Source organism: Cavia porcellus, unplaced genomic scaffold (assembly GCF_034190915.1).
Source record: "Cavia porcellus strain 051 isolate PalLab524CR breed Dunkin Hartley unplaced genomic scaffold, mCavPor4.1 scaffold_8, whole genome shotgun sequence".
In the NCBI taxonomy this organism is placed as follows: Eukaryota; Metazoa; Chordata; class Mammalia; order Rodentia; family Caviidae; genus Cavia; species Cavia porcellus.
Window position 1 is genome coordinate 24,996,130 of NW_026947491.1, and position 19,545 is coordinate 25,015,674.

General features: G+C 38.2%; 1 long non-coding RNA gene across 1 annotated transcript; it reads left to right on the forward strand.

Annotated features, from left to right (window-relative positions):
- Window positions 1-1,662: 1,662 nt before the first annotated feature.
- LOC134477155 (uncharacterized) lies at window positions 1,663-2,959 on the forward strand. Its single transcript, XR_010049066.1, has 2 exons — window positions 1,663-1,806; window positions 2,265-2,959. It is a non-coding gene; the product is annotated as an uncharacterized LOC134477155 (long non-coding RNA).
- The last annotated feature ends 16,586 nt before the right edge of the window (window positions 2,960-19,545 follow it).

Sequence of the window (19,545 nt, forward strand, 5' to 3'; positions counted from 1 at the left end):
AAGCACTCACTGACCCGCCTGTGAATTTCTATTGTTTTCTGAGAGAAACAGGACACAAAATGCCTAATTAAGTGGGAACAAAGTAGGAGTGACTAATCAGTGCTATGCAAATCTTTGAGTTATTGTGCTCAGTAACTGAAGGACAAGTTTAACTCTTGCCTTTAATGTGTCTATCTTTTGTATATTTTTCTTCTACAATTTAGTCTAAGTTCAATTCCCATAGCACTTCATTAAATGTATTAAATATCTCTTCTATTTGCTAATATTCTTTGGGGCAGAGGATCTATCTAATTCACCTCTCCTCTTTCTTGTCTGGAAATAACGGATGCTTGAAATAATGGATGCAGAATGAATAAAGAAATGAGAACAAGAAATGAGATGATGCTAGGTCTTAATCCTATCGGATTGTGAAAATGTGTAGAGACTTGGGAGGGAGCCATTCAAGTCTGAAAGAAAGCAGAGTACAAAGGTTCACAGGAATGAAATCCATGGAGTATTGTAGGAAACACAAGTTTACAAAGTTGATGATGGAAAGCAAATGAAGATTACAGCATGATGAAGTGTGCCCTAATAAGGGTCCTAAGCTTTAGAAGCAAAGGAGACTTGTCTCAAAGAATTGTATCTGAAACTTTTCTGCTCTTCCAGACTGTGTCCCAGTATTCTCTCCCATTTATATACTAATCACCCAAACCATTCCTTCCTTTAAAAGCTGTTATTTGCATATTACGCCAACCAAAATTTACTAACCATAAAATTCCTAAAGTAGAGGGTGACTTCCAAAAAATATATTATTTCAATTGTGGTGGAAATTGACAACCCTTCTCATTTGTAGATAGGGAGCAGAATATATCTGTTTTTCTTTTTCTGGACACTAACTTCTCTACATATGCCTAGGATTTAAAAACTTTATTCCCGTGGTTTCTTAATATATTTACACCTGCATTCATAAGAATATTCCTGTAACCTCAAATTTACCACCAAAAAATTGCTGCTTGACTGTTAGACATGAACCTGTGTATAATTTTGAAAGTAATGCTTATATAGACATAAAGTACCATTTGTAGTTTCCCATACATACATATAGAGATATTTTTCTCATCTATGTGTGTGTATATGTGTGTGTGTGTGTGTTTGTATGTGTGTGTGTCTGTGTGTGTGTTTATGTATGTCTTGGAATCTCTTGAAGTACTCTCTTGTCTGTCTGCTTGTGTATTTGTCTACCTAATTCAACATTCATTAACTTACAGAGAAAAGAATTCAAGTTACGGTGTGTGGAAAGGTACCATCTTGGATTTTAAGATACCTACTTACCTAGTCTCAGGCCATCACTGAGTCATAAGGGAGAAATCCATTACAATGACATATTTTACATTGAGAGAAGCTGAGCTACAATGAGAACAGTTGGTTTGTTCAGAGAAAAACAGCAAGTTCAGAGCGCAGTTGAGACGGGAAGTTCAGTTTCCTTTTCCTTTACTATATTCTTTTCACTGAACCATAATATGATGATTTCTATTTTATTAAATTCCTTTTCAAACTCCATACATTCTGACAGTTCCAGGGAAATTGAAGATATTCAGAAAAAAGTAAATACAAAATTTATAAAGGACTAATGGGATCAAATTACTTGCTGTGATTTTTAGCTTATGAAGTTTGGGTCCATTATTCCTCAGCATATGGACATGGCTGAAAGCTAGAAGAGCAAGCTGTTCCACGAAGTCTCAGCAGAGGCTGGAATGAGACATGAACTCCACATGTGGAGAGGCAACCACAAGTGAAGACCTTTGCAATTCTGAAATATTAGACACTGTAAGTAAAGTTGTAAATCATTATTTGGAGATTCATAAATTTAAAGAGATAGTTGATTCTAAATACCCTGTAATACTGTCATTCTCTTTTACGGTTTTACATTGTCTGGATATGTTTGATGCTACAGTATACGAAGGTATACCCAAAAATTTCAAGGAAAGAGACACTATAGTAACTACTTTTATGTCAGGATTATCTTGTGGTGAAACACTATTTTGCTTCAATTGGCTATGTTTTGATCTGCGCTGTTTTGTTGTTATGCCCTCTTTTATCTCAATCGCCTTTTTATTATCTACTTTTTCATTTTTATCCTTTTAATTAAGGGAAAAATAAATAAAAAAATTGCAGGATATATTATAGTAACCCACTTTGATTTCCTATTAACTTGATTTGAAACCCTGTATTGCTCTCACCATCTTGTTTTGACTGATTTTTCTCTATTCTGTTTTGCTTGATAGTACCAAGTTTGAAAGTATAGGCAACAACTATGAAGACAATAAGATTCATTATGACGCCCATTCTGGTTTGACTATTATCTTCTTTTGAAGTCCTATAATGTCTCCAATGTTTTGGTTTTATTGGTTTTGTTCTTTACTGTTTTGTTCAATTTTATTATAACGAATGATATAGGCAACTCTTTTTAAGATAGCAAGAGGCATTATGGTAACCAATGTTGATCACCTTGTATTTTGTTTTTACATTATGTATTATGTCCATCCTTTTGATTTGACTGACTCTGTCCTGGTATGTCACATTTGGTTTTACTCTCTTCAAAAAAAAGTAATAAGAACAGTTGGAGTAATAAAACCCAAAATGTGTAATTGTCATTGTACAAAAGAGAGGAAAAGAAAGTGCTCTAAAGGACATAACTGCATGTATATTTAAGTGTATAAGACAGGTAATCATATTACCGAGTTTTACTGGATCATTGAACAGAACTGTTTGCAGTCTCACTGTTTGAATGTCCATTCTATATGCTTTAATTTTGTAACTTGAACAACTATTTCCAAGATAACAATATGTAATCTATTAACTAGTGATTTCCTACTGTTTATTTTTTCTGAAATTCTGTATAATTAGTACCCTTTTTCTGTTTTTTTTCTTTTTTCTCCTTAAATAAAATTAAAAAATAAACAAAAACAAAACAAAGATATCTCTGTATCATGTCTTACAGCTCTACACAGGAGAAGAAATACAGTGAAATCTTCATCTGTGATTTTGTAATTCTGATTTGGCAATTACCTATTGAAAAGAATAAATTCCCATTTGGCAACTTTTTGATGAAAGCTGTGAAATATGGCCAGTAGATTTCAACTCATCTTACTAAAATGACTTAATATTATTTTAAATCAAATAATATTAACATAAAGGATAATAGATCAGCATTAAATGGATAAAATATGTAATATAAATTTTCATTTCACTTTTGGCCTTTCACCTTAGAGTATTTCAAAGACAAGCAAGTCACATGAAGACTTATACAAATGAGAATTTTTTTAAAAGTTGTAAAGTGGGAATATATATGAATGTTTCTAATCCACGCAGGTACACTTTGTGACATATGAGGCACAAATTATCTTTATTCCTTCAGTAGGAAACTGAACCTAATGTAATGATTGGCTTTGCCCAGTTCTACATGTAATAAGCCATTGGTTAATACATGTGGTTCCATAGAACCCAAAGATTTATATTGTCATTTAATGGTTTTCTAAGGTAGAGGCTCCTAATCAACTGAGTGATCATTGACATTTAAAACTAATTCTTTGAGTTTGGAATGTGACATAAGTTTGGTTAAATCCAGCAAGATTCTTTCTGAGACATTTATCATATGAGAGGGTCTCGTGTTCCCAAGATGAAAGAGTCATTCTGTAGGATGGAAAACAGAGGCATCTAATTGTTACTTTATCTTGTTGTAAGAATAAAGTACTTAGAGAATTAGTGAAATATATGGATCATTTTGGCTGGAAAATGAGATCTTTGAAAAGCCAAAATGGCTGGATGTGTTTGGGAAGCTGTTTCTTCCCAATTTTTGGATGCTGTCTTATTGGTTCTGCCTCAGTTGAGTTATTTCTTAGAAAGTAAACTCATTTCTTACTGCTTGACCTTACTTAGGACCATCTCTGGTCAACTAATATGTTTTAACTACTTCAAATGAAGACAAAAACGTGTTCACTTTTTTTCCTCCTTAGATTGCATCTATGCACTAGCTAAATTAATTTCTCTTTCTTCCTCTCAGCAACCAAAATGGATGAGTGAATATGTCAGGGTTAGGTAAAAAAACCATTCATTTCAATGTTCTTTTATATATTAAAGAACATATTTCTGTCAATCTCTAATGAATACTAAATTTATTTTTTAGAAATCTTGCTTAGAACTTGTGCATGTACGTGTTTATGTGTGTTTTAGCACTCAGAGGGAGTGAGGAGGTTGACTTAGGCTGCTTACTCTGACCATGTCATTCCCTGCTGCTTTTGGGGTAAAAATCTCTTTGCATTACTTCCTGCCTACAGCAAATGGTGGGGTGCAGCTATATAGCTGCTCAGTTACTTCCAGTTCTAGATAATGCTGTGATTCTTCTCTATGATCTGAATTTAATTTGCAGGCAATTATGCTCTTGTGGGCTGTTCCGTAGGCTTCAGTCATGACTATTAGATTCACTCTGATCATCAACTTGATTTAGCCAACTTTTGCTTAGCATTCTCAGATGCTTATGGATTACCCAGTGATGGTACATATCTTTATAAACAACCGATTGGAGTGAGGACTTCTCCAGGGTCCATCATAGGCCACACTATCCCAATACAGAGACAGACAGAATCAAGCCAGTCTCAAAGGGCTGGTGGAACCCAAGATAACATCCCCCCAACTCCACTTCAGAATGTTCTTTTCAAACTGCTTAACATTTTGTTCACAAACACAAATTCCTATGGCAACCTAACAAAGACTGAAAGAAGAGGAAAAGCTTCACAAAAGCTGTGTGTTCCCCACAGGGGTGGCTTTGAAAGACTCTCCTAAAGACCTAACGCAACAGTGTAGCCCCTCCATGAAATTGCCCTGGGCTGTGTGTGTTTCCCTATGTATGATGTTCACATCAAATCAGAAATGAATCCAAGCCTTCACCCTCAGACACAACGTGAATATTCCAGAACATTCCAAACAACTTTGGTTTATTTTTCAATTTTAATAAGTTCAGTACTTCCTGGGTTTGGCCAGGCCAGACACACCACAGGACATTTCCAGGCTGAAACCAGAAAGCGTGCAGGCACTCACCAAGGAGTCTGATGCAGTGAGCTTTCCATCTCTGTTGCCAGACCCAAAATCAGCTCATGTGGTTAGCTGGCTCGTGGTCACACCTACCAGGAGCGCATAATATATGGAGAGTCAAGGCATTGGCTGCCCATAGCACCTATGTGTGCACCAGCCCTTCTCTGTGAGCGACTCCTTATAATGTTTCTAGGAAGGAAAGAAGACTGGCCTTTTCATTAGGAAGATGAATGGGAATGTTTCTTGACAGCAAGGACAATGTTTCCATATTCAATTTACTATTAAAAGAACCCGAATAGTAATTGCTGTTGATGAGGAGGAAATTGAGGCACTGACATTTTGAATAATCCAGTTCAGTGGTGTGAGTCACCCATCCACAGTATTCAGTTCAACAACCATTTAATTGAATGCTACTGCCTGAGTCCCAGTATAATTATAGACACTGTGGAGGATTAGAAACTTGTAAAATTTTAGAGCTTTGAAAACCAAGCGGTCATCCAGGAAACCACGACATAGTATTTGACCTCAAAGAGGTTGTGCTTGGTTTAGGAGACCATATTAACCCCCATGCGGCCCGTGGAAGATGAGGAGTGTCTCTTCTTTAGCAGCGAGGCTTGCATCCAGACAGCCCTGTGCTGACAACATCTCCTTCCTTACTTCCCTACTTCTAGGAAGGGGATTCACATCTAGTGTTGAGTCCAGAGAGAAACATTTCAGAGTGTACCTGGTGAGTCTTCTCTTGGAGGCTCAGTTGCTACTACTTTCTTTTATTTACCCTCTTAGAGAATTTTCCTAATATCATGTTTTCTTCACTTAAATCTAATACTACTTACTATCTGGGTTCAAGTCCTTTTCTGCACCAGTCATCATCTGCACCAGTGAAGAACAAATCAGAATCAAGTTCTGGGCTGCAGGCTTACTGCCTATCAATCTATCCTATATATAGTTTTTTTTTTTTATCAAAGTTACCTTTTTAAAAAATGCAACCTTCTTTTGATTTAAAACACTTCCTTAGCCTTCACTCTCTTGCAGGAAAACCCAAAATTCTCATCATAACATTCAAGAAACTTTGACTGGTGCTGTCATACCTGCACACCAGTCACTCTCAGCTACCTATAGTTCTGGGACAGTGTCAGTGACATTCTCAACATCATGTGCCTTTGGTCATCTGAGCCAAAACTTACCTCCCTTTCTACACCCAAAAGCCTTCTTACACACTAATCCATTCGGTCTCAATTCTACTGTAGTACTTACCGAGCTGAGTAATTTCTTCAAAAATAATAATTAAAAAGCAAACACAATGGCATGTTTGAAAGAATACACATGGTTTTACTTGGTTAAGCTGCAGCTCAGAGGTCCCCAAAGGGATGGGATATGATTTGCATCTGGATGTCTCCAAGACCCCTGTGTGGAAAGCATGCCCAGGGAAGTGAAATTGGAAGGAAGGGAAACCTTAGGGGTGGAACGTTGTCATTGAAAGCAAATGCCTCCAAGTGGATGCTGGAACCAGTTACCTTCTGTCTCTCTCTGCTTCTTCTGCCACAGGTCCCTGCCATGATGTGCTCTGCAGCCACTGATCCAAAGCAATAGGGCTACACAACCATGGCCAAAACTGAAACTATAAGATCAAATTAACCATTTCTCCTTCTAAATTGATGATGCTGAGTATCCTGTCACAGTGATAGAAACCTAATCAACACAGCATGGAAGGTGAAAAGGGTATTCATTTACAAGTTAAGTGGAGACATTGCTTGATCAGATATACATTTTGGAGTCTTATTTAATTTCTTCCACAAAAAGAAGAAATGGCACTCAATAAACCAATAAAATTTGTTTTTTTTCCCTTTTTCTTTTTTCCTTTAAAGTTTGACATATTCTCACTAAGGAAGAGATTGTTCTTAGATACCTGTGACTCTACAGGTAAGCAAAGGAAAGCTACCTTTTCATAACCAAGGCATCCCATATCCATCATACTAGGGAATTAGGCAGATTCCAAAGTTTGCTAACTGACCTTTAGGAGAACAAGAAAGAAGAGGGGAGGAAGGACCAGGGAAGGACTGAGAGAAAAAGGGAGATAAATAGAGAGAAAAGGAGGTGACGGAGTGGGGAAGAAGACACAGGAAACAGTGTATTAAATGTTTTGGCCCTTGAGTTGCAAAGGTAGCTGATTTCCCATATTTCTCTAGGCTAGAGTTTTGCTTGACATTATAGCTAGTACTTCTGCATGAAAATTCTTTAAAAATGATGTTAAATATTTTGACATTGAGCTTTATAAAACAATAACAGACACAGCTAGAACCTTTTTTTAAGGACAGTTCATTTGTACAATTTCCAGCACAATTTAAAGTGGCTTAGTTTCAAAGGGATAAATGTTCAAATGAGCATGTCCAATTCAAAATATTTTTAAAAATACACAGATCTGATTGTAAGAAAAAGACCTCCACAAGGTGGTATATTTTGTTTGAACACAGAAGCAAAACTGATCATGGCTTCACTATGTTGCCTTTGTTTGTCTGAGGTTATTGAAGAAAAGAGAGTTTTGCCAAAACTAAACAAGACACAGAACCATTTCTTTAAACTCGAGAACTCTCCAATGCCCAAATATGATTAAAAACCATCTTGGTTAAGCCCTTTTGATCACTGTACATGTCATAAAACCTGTACTGAGTTTCTGGCAATTTTACAGCCTTATCTGTGTGGTCCTTTTCTTTAGAAAACGTTCTGCGTGCTGTTGTTCTGGTAGAGTTTAGCCGTGTGCATATAGAAAGCACAACACAGTCTGAGACATGGGGAAGACAGCGGGGTCAGTGTTTCTTCCCTCAGCAAAGCTAAGCAACAATTCATTCTCATCTCTACAAGACAGACTTTCTGAGCAGAATAAGAGGGAAGGGCTAGAAAATAAATGTTTATCTTCAGGACTGCATATACAAATATAGGCAAATGGGTTTCATCCGTTTCTTTAATTAAACAACTCTAATTGCCCTTCATTGACTGAAATTTAGTGCACACAGCAGATCTGTTATTTTCCCATTCTATTTATGTCTATGAAGTATATCATTGTTATGAATATAGATGGACAGTAAGTACCCAGTTATTGCATAATTTTTTAAAATTTTATGATTGCTTTTCTTACTACCTTGTAGAATAAAGGCTTCTCTGTGCAACCTGTAGACCATTTACTACATCTTCAGTATTATTTTACCACTTCTGTGGATTTTAATTTACTAGAGACACACTGGAAGTGGTGTGTACACAATCCACAAAATGAAACTGATTTGTAAGACATGGATGACCAGAACCAGTGTCAGATTACACCTGAGATCCTCCTAATGTGTGCACACATTCTCCTCCTGTCTTCCCTCCCTCTTTCCTTCCCTCCCTAGTCTTGCCTTGGCATAGGCTGGGATTCTAGGAATAGAGAGAAAACCAAATTAAAGCCACCCACCAGTCCATAGCAAACAGAGCAGAAAATGTCAGCCCTATGATGGGAAGTATAACAAGATGGAAAGTTTCTCTATGGGTTTTCATTTCTAAAGCGGGCCTGGGCCAGGATTGGAAGGTGCCGGCCCTGAATAAACACAGCTTTACAAGATGAAGTGTGCTCATGACCAACCCAGCATCTTAGAGTTGGTTGAGATGGAAAATGACAGACCCTTAACCTTGTTCTGCTCTATTCCCTTTACCTCCTCACCCTTCTCTCTTAGCTTCACCTCATTTCTAGGTACAATGCAACAGGACAATCTACCTGATGTGACTGATGGGTCCTGCCCAAACGGTGCTGGGCTCTAGAGCGACAGTGTGTCTTTTTAATACTGACTTCCAGGTTCTTCTTCCATGAATAAATTGAACTACCAGTTTTTCACATATGCCAACATTCCCCCAATCAGCTGTTAATATGTCATTTCTGCTTGACCCTTCAACTCTATCCCCTGTCAAACCTTGTAAAAGCCGTTGCATCTTTGTGTGTCTGGGAGGGATCTCACACTCTTCTGCAACTCTCCCTTGCCCTCAATAAAGGCCCTTTTTCCTCTTTTGTTCTTATTTCTCTACTGTGTCAAGGAAAAACCTAACAGTAACAATTTCAGAGCCTTCCCACCTGCTTTTCTTCACTGCACTCTTTGCCTTTGTGGTGTTAGTCCAGCAACATAGTCTTTGGATCTCAGACTTTTCCTTCCAGTGTAGGTTTCCATTCTGTGGCTTTGAACTCATAGTTAAACTGATTCAGATCCATTGACCTGAGCCTCCTGCCAACTGCAGGTGCTACAGAAGCTATTAGAGGATGTGGCCAATTCTGCCTGAGAGTGCAGCTGGGAAGTTTTGCAGAGGAGCAAATTAAAGAATTCATTGCCACTGGAGGAATCAGAAGCTGAGACACTGAAGTTGGTGGACAGCACACGCTAATTACCACGTGATAGTGGAGATAATGCTGAATCTTCATACAGGGGTTCAAACAGGAAGGCACTGCAAGATGCATGTAGTGTGTATATTTCTGTTGGCTTAGGGAGCAGAATTTAAATATACATTGACAAGAATGTAAGAGCATATTGAAAGGCAAGGATACAAGATGTAAACTGAGCCTGTGAAGTAAGACACTGGTTCTCAAGGTATTTTTCTCATGTGCTCCCTAAAATGCTTTATGGAGATTGAAAAATTGTGTATGTTCTGGTATATTCTATTTTCAAGTTGACATCTAAAAATGACAACATAAGTTTAATGCAAAGGATGTAATTTGTGATAATTTATAGCACTAAAATTTTGTAAGTACCACAGTAGGTTATAAACATTGTCATTCTTTTTTTTTTTTTTGTAATGAATACTTTGCTTCTTAATCAGGGGGATTGTTTTTTCTCAAATTTATATATTTCTCTTTCACTTTCTCCACAATATTTGTTCCTAATTTAATGTATTTCTGAACTTGAAATTATTTTATTTCTCATACTATCATATTTCTCTGCCATAAGCTTAGAAATTATTTGAAATCATTTTTGTTTGACATTAACTTCTAAATTGAAGATACTCTTTTGGATTGAGATTTATAATAATATTATACAGCTGATAAATCCCAGCTAAATTATAAATTTGGAGAATATTATTAAATATAGAAGTGAAATTTTATTTAAAATGTGTTTTTATTTGAGTAGAGTAGGAATTTTGTTTTATTTTTCAGTAAGTGCGTGTGTCCTGCTATAATTATAATTAAAATGAACAGTTTGACACCACTTCTCTTTCTGTTTTTTTATCATTACAGTCCCAATAAACTTATAAACTGTGCTAAAAAAATGAACTGAGGAGTTTTATTGTAGCAACATCACCTATTTTGAACATGTGAGTTGATGCCAAATATCACATGACACTATATCATTAGGACTCATCAATAACAATTTGACTAGTTCTTCAAATTTGTTGAAAATAAGGAATCCTAACAGTCACAACAGTGAAGTGCTGAAGCACAGGGAACAAGCGAATCAGAGATTTCTTGGAACAAGAATCCCAAGAAGCTACTATTTGAAAGTGGCAGATGATAAAAAGTGACTGGGGAAACAAATCAAGAAGAAAACTGGAAAGCAGGAGTGTACAGTGTCGTGGCAAGCAGAGGGGGAAGGATTTCTAGCAGGAGAGGTACTTGGCAGATTCAAAATAATTTAAGGAAGTCAAACTTTAGAAGAACTGCAATAGGTTATTGTTCTTCTGAGGGCCAAAGATAAGTAAAATAAAATGAAAAAAAGGAAGCTAAATATTCCCTGTATATAACCAGGAATTGTGACATTTTTATTACAGTATAGAAGACCTGACAATTTGGTGCACTGCAATTTTTTTGTCTTTTTTTTTTCCATTTGAAGAGGAAAAAGAGTTGTTTTTTCCTGAAACCTTATAAATTGTCAGTTGGAGCTGATTCCTGCATCAAATACAAAGTAACTAGAGAAACGCACAGGTGTGCTAATCAGGCAGTGCACCTTGCTGGGAGGTGAGCAACTGCCCATGTGCCTCGGTAGTCAGCCTTCGGTGGATTCGAGCAAAAAACATCATTTAGAGAGGTGACAAGACGCAGGACAAGCAGCCAGCTTCAGAAGTGGGAGACCACAGAAGATAAGGGTATGGGAAGAAGGCTGCTGAGCTGGGTGGCAAACTGTCTTGAATACTTTACATCCAGTTTTTAGGAAGAAAAAGGCGAGAGAGTGTGAGAAGACTTCTGGTCTGTGTCCTTTTGATCTTTGTCTTGCTTTTGGTCAGAGACATGCCAGAGTTTCTTTGCATATAAACTGTCATCAGGTCAGTGAACTTTTATGAGAAATTTATTTTGGTTTCCTTTATTTTATCCAAAATTGCTTTTAGGTGTGTCTCTTGTTAGCAGCTTTATTCTGATCCAATTTCTATTTGCTTATACCTGGGCCCAGCGTGTTGGTCCTTTACCTGGACTGTTCATTTCAGGGCAAATCTCACTTTTTCCTTTACCAAGATTGTCAAAAATTTTATTTTCATACTGAGATCGAACTCATGACCTTGTACTTGTTGAGCAGGCGCTTTTGCTGCTGAGCTAAATCCCAGCCCCAAAATTGTCAAAATTTTGGCTTAACAATCATCAGTTTTCCCATTCTTGAAAAAATTACAATTGTAATTACAATTACAATTTCTTCATCTTTTTTATTTTCTTTAGTAGTGTTTTATAATTTGTCCTAAAAAGATCATGTATCTTTCTTATTATTTGTGTCTTAGGCATCCTAAATTTTTGTTGCAATTGTGAAATGGATTTAATTTCCTATTATATTTTTAAATGATACCTTTTTATGTTGATCCTTTATAGTACTGTGGAATTCTCTTATTGGTTCCTAAAATTTTATTTAGGATTGTCTTGTATTTATACACAGACAAACATTATGGCTACAAATAAAGGTACTTTTGTTACCAGGCTTTGTTGTTCTGGAGTCTCCTAGAGATGATTTTTAGGTTTTTTTGTGTGTGTGTCCTGAAGAATTAATATAAACAAGCATAAACAGTGGCGGAGTTTCACGTTTACTAAAGGTAGGAAAATACAAGCCCTACAAAGCAAGTTTGAATCAACTAAAAGTAGGAAAAAAGAGAAAGAAAAAATTAAAAACCCACCCTACAGCATAAAGCAAACTACTGTGATGAGATATGATAGCAAGTGCTTATTGATAACTATCCCTCTTTCATATTTCCCATGCTAGTGTCAGGTCCAGATCATCCTAGCAAAGCTCTCGTGAGAGGTCTATATGAAGGGCTTTGAGAACTTTCTGGCCATGTGTCCTGGGTTATAGTTCATGCCTACTGCCCCACCAAATCTCCCAGTCTACCTTTCAGACTCACTTTGAACTTTCATCTTTAAATTTAAGCCTTTTCTTATCTTTGTGCATTGAATAGATGCTACAGCAAATACTGAATATAACTGGTGATATAGAGCGACCTATTTTGCTCCTTTCTGGACTGTCTCTAAAATGTCACATACAACACGTTTTTTAATGCAGGGTTTAAACATTTATCTAAACAGATTTTCTTTCTACATGTGAATACTATTTCCTTTTATATAATGGCATAATATGTGAATATATTCATCAAAGGTTTGCATTTTAGGGAAAAATATTTTTCTTTTTGAATTAAAATTGTTATGTGAATAGATTTATAACATGATAAAAATGACTAAATGTAAATGTTTACAATTGTTTTAAAATGTAAATGTTTACATTTTAAAATTTTTATTATAGTAAAAGGCATGTTTCCATTAACCCTTTCAACATTAAGTCTCAATTTGAATACACATCACATCATCTTGGCACTTGATGAAGCAGTTCTGAAAGCCTCTCTCTCTCTCTCTCTCTCTCTCTCTCTCTCTCTCTCTGTGTGTGTGTGTGTGTGTGTGTGTGTGTGTGTGTGACCAGTTGTGCCATCGTGGCTGCTTCAATGTACCATATCAACTCAAAATGTTTATCTTTAATGGTCATGAAATGGCAAGCAGAAATACTGAAACAACATCCAGGATTTGGAGGCAGATTTATTCACATTGATAGGCACTAATCTTTGGGGGTCTAGAGCTTATATGGGATAAGCAAGCAGGAAATACAGAGGCAGAATGGCTTTTCAATTGGAGATGGTTTCTTACATCATAGTGACAAGCTGTTTCTAAGAGACAAAATTAACTGTAACTGTAACTAGTACTTGGGCAACTAACAAACTGAAGTATATTGGCTGGGGGAGGTTATTTTCTACTACATTTTCTCCATCTTTTAATTTCCTCAGCAAATATTTGCTGGGAATATTATATGTTATCTTCTGAGACAAGGCCCAACTAGAAGTGGTAATATTAAGGTTGTCAGTGATCTAGAATGAGCCCTAGCCAAAGTTTCCAAAATTGTCTCATTGCAGAATTTTTCCCTAAGTTGCTCTAAGGAAGAGACATAACTTAGGCAAGGGAGCAATGGAGTTAACCTGAGTGTCCAGTGTGCCTTGGATGTTTATCAAATCTTGGTCAAGTATTTGACTGATTGTTCATAGAGCTAAGGTGAAAACCACAGGTAGTGTGGGGAAGTGCAAGGATTGGGGTAAGCAGCCCGAAAAGACACAAAAATCAAGAGGAGTCACGCATTGGAGTCTGGAGCAGTCCTGTGAATGGTTCAGTTGGGCATCGACCAGTGTCCAGAGTGACTATAGTAAGGCTTTGAGTACATTGTCTTCTGATCCAGGTAAATTTTCCAGAAATTTAGCAGGACTAAGGAATGGTGGATCTAAGGCTGGATTTCCGAAACTTTAAGAGCTGTTAATATGGTGTGTGTTACAGGTGCAAGCCTTTCAGTTAAATTTTTGCAAGCTGTTTTTTTTAACTTTTCTAGAGCTTTGTGGTCTGTATTCTGTATGTAGCGTTTATTTAATCTATTTTTTGAGTTACTTTTGCTACGAATGCAGCCCATTGTCACTGCCGGTGGTCAAGGATAGGCCATATCTATGGATGATTTTTCATAGCAGGACTCTACAAACTTTTGTTACCTGATTATCTTGGGCAGGGAATGCACTGGGCCAGCCTAAGTAGGTGCAGATGAACACTTAAGTGTATCTGTATATCCAGGTGGAAGTCGGGGCTGATGACACAGCTACTGAAGCTTGAGCTGGCCTCAGGGATATGAGTACCAGCACTGTGGCTTGAATTTATGGAACATACAGTGGGGCAGGTCTGACTAAGTTCCAGGAATACCGGACAACATTTTTCTGGCTGCAGTTGATGTTAAAGTGGCTATTAAAGTGAAAAGGCAAGGGGAAAAGAAGCCATTAGTGACTGGAGCCAAGTATTTTCACAAGTAGGCCATGGGCACACCAGGAGCTGAAAGTCTGAGGAAGCATCATTGTTTATGTGAACTCAAGGATCCAGATATTATAGAAGCCAACAGTTCCAAGAAATTTGTGGGGTTTCTGTTTTGTATCCAGTTTCCACCAGGCATAGCAGCACAGCTTTTGTGTCTTTCTGGCAGGCAGCTTGGATGCAAGTGATCAGAAGTGTAGTGATATTCTGTGCTTGGGAAGCTAGCAAGGTGAGTTGTGAGGGCTTCTCCAAAAAGAGTAAGCAAGTTTTTTGAACCTCTGGGAGGTTCAGGCAGTTGAGTCAAGATCTGACTTTTGAGTTCAGAACTAGAATCTTTCCATTTAAAGGTAAAGAGGGCAGGAGCCAATCAACAGCAAAAGAAGGCATTCTTAAGATCCATGCCAGTGAACCAGCAGATTGTGGGTGGCAGAGGACTGTGGCAATATATGCAGAGGGTACAGAAGCACTGGCAGTTTGGAAATCTTGAACTGGCTTTACAGGCAAGAGAGGTGTATTTTAGCAGTTTGACAGTACATAGACATTTTATAATTTTGAAGTCTAATTTTTTTCTTTCTCAAGGGACCATGGTAGAGCTGAAAGGGACAGAGAAATAGGCTGTCCCAGTGTCAAATCTATTTCTGGGATCTTCTCCCAAATAGTGGGGGAATTCTCAAGCCCTTAAAGGCAATTGGGTAACAGTCAAAAAACTATGTATGTGTTGCCACAGAATGTAAGATGATCGCTGCGTTTTTGATGGCACAGAGATCTTGCCCAAAGTGATTAATGATCCATCAGGCTTATGTGTGGCTGGATGCTTGTTTGTGCTTTCTGTGACATCTGACAGCAATGGGGGACACAGTGAGGTGGTGTAGTTGATGGCCAGGCCCAGAGGCAAGTCTTTAGCTCTTATATCTGGTAAGAGAGTTTTTGGAACTTCAGGATTGTGGTTATCTGTCTCAGGCTGATGCAGGTGTCATCCTCTTCTTAGGAACAGTTAAAGTTGAAAGTTCAGGGTTAAACAAGAGGAAGGCTGATGGCTTGGTGCGAAGGAGATGGTCACTTCTAACTTGAAGAGGAGGTCTCTTCCCAAACGTGGTATGGGGACTGGCTTATACAGGAACTCATGTTTGGTGAGATGTCTTCCCAGCTTACAAGTTTGAGTTTGGTAGAATAGACAAAAGGCAAGAGTCCCAATGATGGTACGATGGGCTCCTGATTTTCCATCTGAAGAAGAGAAGAGACTGGTCTGAGCTGGTCTGAACCTATCAGTTCCTTGAAAGCATTGTCATCAGATCTAGGTCAAAGCTTTTGATAATTTTTTTTTGAGAATTCTTATCTTTTAATCTGAATGGGCATTTATTTTTTATTGTTCTTGGTCCTTGTATCAGGTTTCTGAGTAACTGTAGTAATTTTTGACCTATCATTGGGATTTTTGCTCCCCTCTTTCATATCTTTGAGAATTGTTTGACAGGGTTGTTACCAGGTGGGACAACCTTGGGGAAAGGACATGGCAAATCATTCATCAGGGCTGACAGCCCAATTTTTCCTCAGTCAAATGTGAATCTAGGAAGGAATTGTTGACAGTTATCTCAGGTGCACATTACATGATGCTGTCTGACCAGGATAGAAAGCAAAAGACTCTGGAAGCTGAGCTTCTGTGACCAAATTCAGGCAATGGCTAGCTAGAACCAGTTCAATTGGGGATGGGAAATGAGACTATAGGTGTTGGCAACAGCTGTGGTGGCCAACAAGTGTGCCAAGATGGAATTCTCAGGAAAAACAGGCCTCTTTTTAAAATTTTTGTTTCTTTTCTTTGAGACACAGGAATGGTTTGGTTTCATTTTAAACTTTATAATCTCAGAAAAGTCCTTCCTCCTATAGTCAGGGACTGTGGGTTTTGACTAATTAGTTTTCACTTCTGGCTCCCTACATGTGTGTTGTGTAGCTTTGAATGATGGAAAAATAGGCAAACGATGGGTGACATTCAAAGAGAGAGAGAGAGAGTGAGAGAGAGAGAGAGAGAGAGAGAGAGAGAGAGAGAGATCATTCAGATACCTGCCTAGCCATGCCCCTCCTTGGGATTTAGGTGCAGCCTAGCTAAGAAGGCTGTGAGGCTTCTGTTATGCCATATGCCAGTCACCATAGAACTTCAGGTGAGGGCCCAACCAGCCACTGCAACAAGTGCTTTCCAGTCATAGTGCACAGATGGAGCAGCCTTTTGCTTATGCTGTCTGTTCCACTTACGCATTCATTCAGCAGAAATGCAGAGATTAAACATTCCAACCCCCTTCCCTTGAGGGTGGTTCTGACTAATGAGAGTCGATCAGACTTCCCTTTTTGTGGGAGCTGAACAGGACTGACAGACTAACTGGATGCCCCAGGGATCTTACTGAAATTAGGCAGGCAGGCCGATAGCAGACAAATTGCATTCTCCTCCCTTTGGGGTCTGGTGTGAGCCGCTTGAATGGGGAGCCAGGAGTTTTCTTCCAGACCTCCAAGGGGACTTGAGAAATATCAAAGGTATGCTTTCTGACTGGGACCTGGAAAGGTCCTTGCTCAATCTGTGAGGGCCACAACTGGTGACCAAAGGGATCAGCACAAGTGGTCTTCCTGGCCAATGCACCAAATGCAATGGCAACCAGAAACACCAAAATTACACCTAGAATTTGGAGGCAAGTTTATTTACTTCAAAAGGCACTGACTGGTATAATTCCCAAAATATCAGGCCTGATCTTGGTGGTCTAGTGCTTATATGGGATAAGCATGCAGGAAACACAGAAGCAGAATGGCTTATCAATTGGGGATTAGTTCTTAACAATGTGTGTCATAGTGATCATCTGAGTCATAGTAACTAGTCATTTCAGGACTGTAACTGTAACTATTATCTAGGCAACTAACAAACTGAAGTATACTGCCAGGGGATAGTGCATTTTCTGCTACAGTCAGTCTGACTTTGGGAAGAGCCAAAAGTTGCATGCCAGATCCAGTGAATAAGGTAGATTTGGACACAATGTAATGACTTAATTTGACAGAAATTACCATAAACAGTTGATCACCAAGGTGTGTTAAAAATGACATATTGATGTTAATCCTCCTCACCCTACACCCCCTCACTTTGAACACATTTATCCCATTTTTCTTGGTAATGTGTATTTTACTGAAATAATTTTAAAAATTTAAACATCAACTGTATCATTGTCTCATCCTTTGTACTGAAGTCCCCTGTTTGATTTCTTGTATTTCTTGGAATAATGCTGATATCATGTGTAATGCTTCCAAGAGATAGACTCCAAGTTCTTGTGTAGGTAAAGCAGACAATTGCAAGAATACACCGTATGGAAAAAGAAAAGGCAGCTGCATTTATTGCAGTTAATGGAAAGTGCTCAGGAGACGCAGACCCATGCCAACAGAAACAGAAATGTGGCATGAAAAGGAAAAGTGGTGCTGGGATGGTAGGAGAGCAGAAAGAAAAAACCCCTACAAATTAGACTTTCAGATTTATAGGACGTGCTCCCTTCCCCGGGGTCTCTTACAGAACCTCTCTGGATGTGACAGACAGAAATGATGGCAGGGTGCTGAGCCACCCAAGGACATCCAGTGTACATGACTTTCCCATCATTCACTCTGTTTTATATGGTCATGAGGTTCCAGTGGAAAAATGTTTACTGAAAGTCAAGCAATGGGATTCAACATGCATGTGCTGTGACCTGGAGCTTTAGAGATTTCCTGGGTCATTATTAAACTTATTTCTGCTTCTCTTATGACAGTGGAAGCAGGATTGGCCCTGAGGTGTTGCCCAGATTTAGGTAGACAGAGAGGGTTATCCCACTGTACTCTGAGTGTGCTCCCTGTACTAATGCTGTCTGGATATGCTGATTTTTTATATTTGCTGATGAATTCTATTATTAATATTTTATTTGAAATTTTTACAAATAAACACAAAATATATCTATCATAGTTTCTCATACTTTTCTAGTTTTGTATCAAAATTGTTAATATAAAATGAAAAATAAAATTTCCAGTTTAGCCTTGGTGTGAGTTTTGGTTGCTGGGAAAATCAGCAACTCTACACACCTCCGAGGAGAGGGCCGGGGGCTGAATGATGAGCTGGCCACTAGTAACGAATGATTTCAGCAATGATGCCTATGCACCAACAACTTCAGAATGCTCAAAGGAGCCTCTTGATTGCTGAACATGTGGAGGTTCTGGGCAGAGGCTGTGTCCCGAGTGGGTGGGAGAGCGCCACACTCTTCCTCTCATGCCTTGTCCAGTGGGGCTCTCCCATCTGCTTGCTGTCTAATGTCCTTTGCAATAAGAACCAGCACCATGGATCAATGACCTACCCTAACAAATTGACTGCCCTAGTTTACAGTGATGGACACACCTGGGACTTGCAATGGCACCAAAAGTGGGGAGCAATCTTGTGAGACTGTTTCACTTGGAAACTTGACCCTATCTCCAAGTAACTGTGTTAGAACTGCATCCTGAGCCACCTAGTTCCTGATGGGAAAGCTGGTGTCAGAAGGATTGTGGTGAGTAAGTGGTGCCTGTAGGCTTTTTAAAAAAATCTGTTACAGTATCTTTTTCCTCTTTTCTGGACTTGAACTTTTTTCTCTTTTCTGGGCTTGAACAATTTCATAGCTTAGTAAAATCCACCTGTAACATTATCTAAATAAAATGTTTTTCTTGGGAAAAGAGTTTGATTATCATTTCAATTATTTTCATTTTTGTGATTTCCCAGGAATCAAACAGGGGACTTTGTGCCCACCAGTCAGTTACCATGCCACTGAGCTACATCCCTGGCCTTTTAATTTTGATTTCAAAGGACAAAATTGATGTCATGGTATTAAGGTAAACTTCATCTGCATGTCTATTGAGAGTGATTGGTTGAACTTTCTTATTTTTAAAAAATTCCAACTTAAGTTACTCCTTTGTAGTCTCAGTATTATCCAAGTATGCCTTTTGCTTCTTTACCAATATAATTTAGATTTGCCTAATTTATTAGTGTTTTCAAGTAACCACATTATTTTTATTGATCTTATATACTGTGTGTGTTTTTATTTTATCCAATGCCTTGTCTTGTCTTTTCACCTAGTTCTTCTGTGCAGCATGTTTCTGTTCTCCATATTTTCTTGATTTGAGTTCTTTTCTATTTTCAGTCTTTTTTT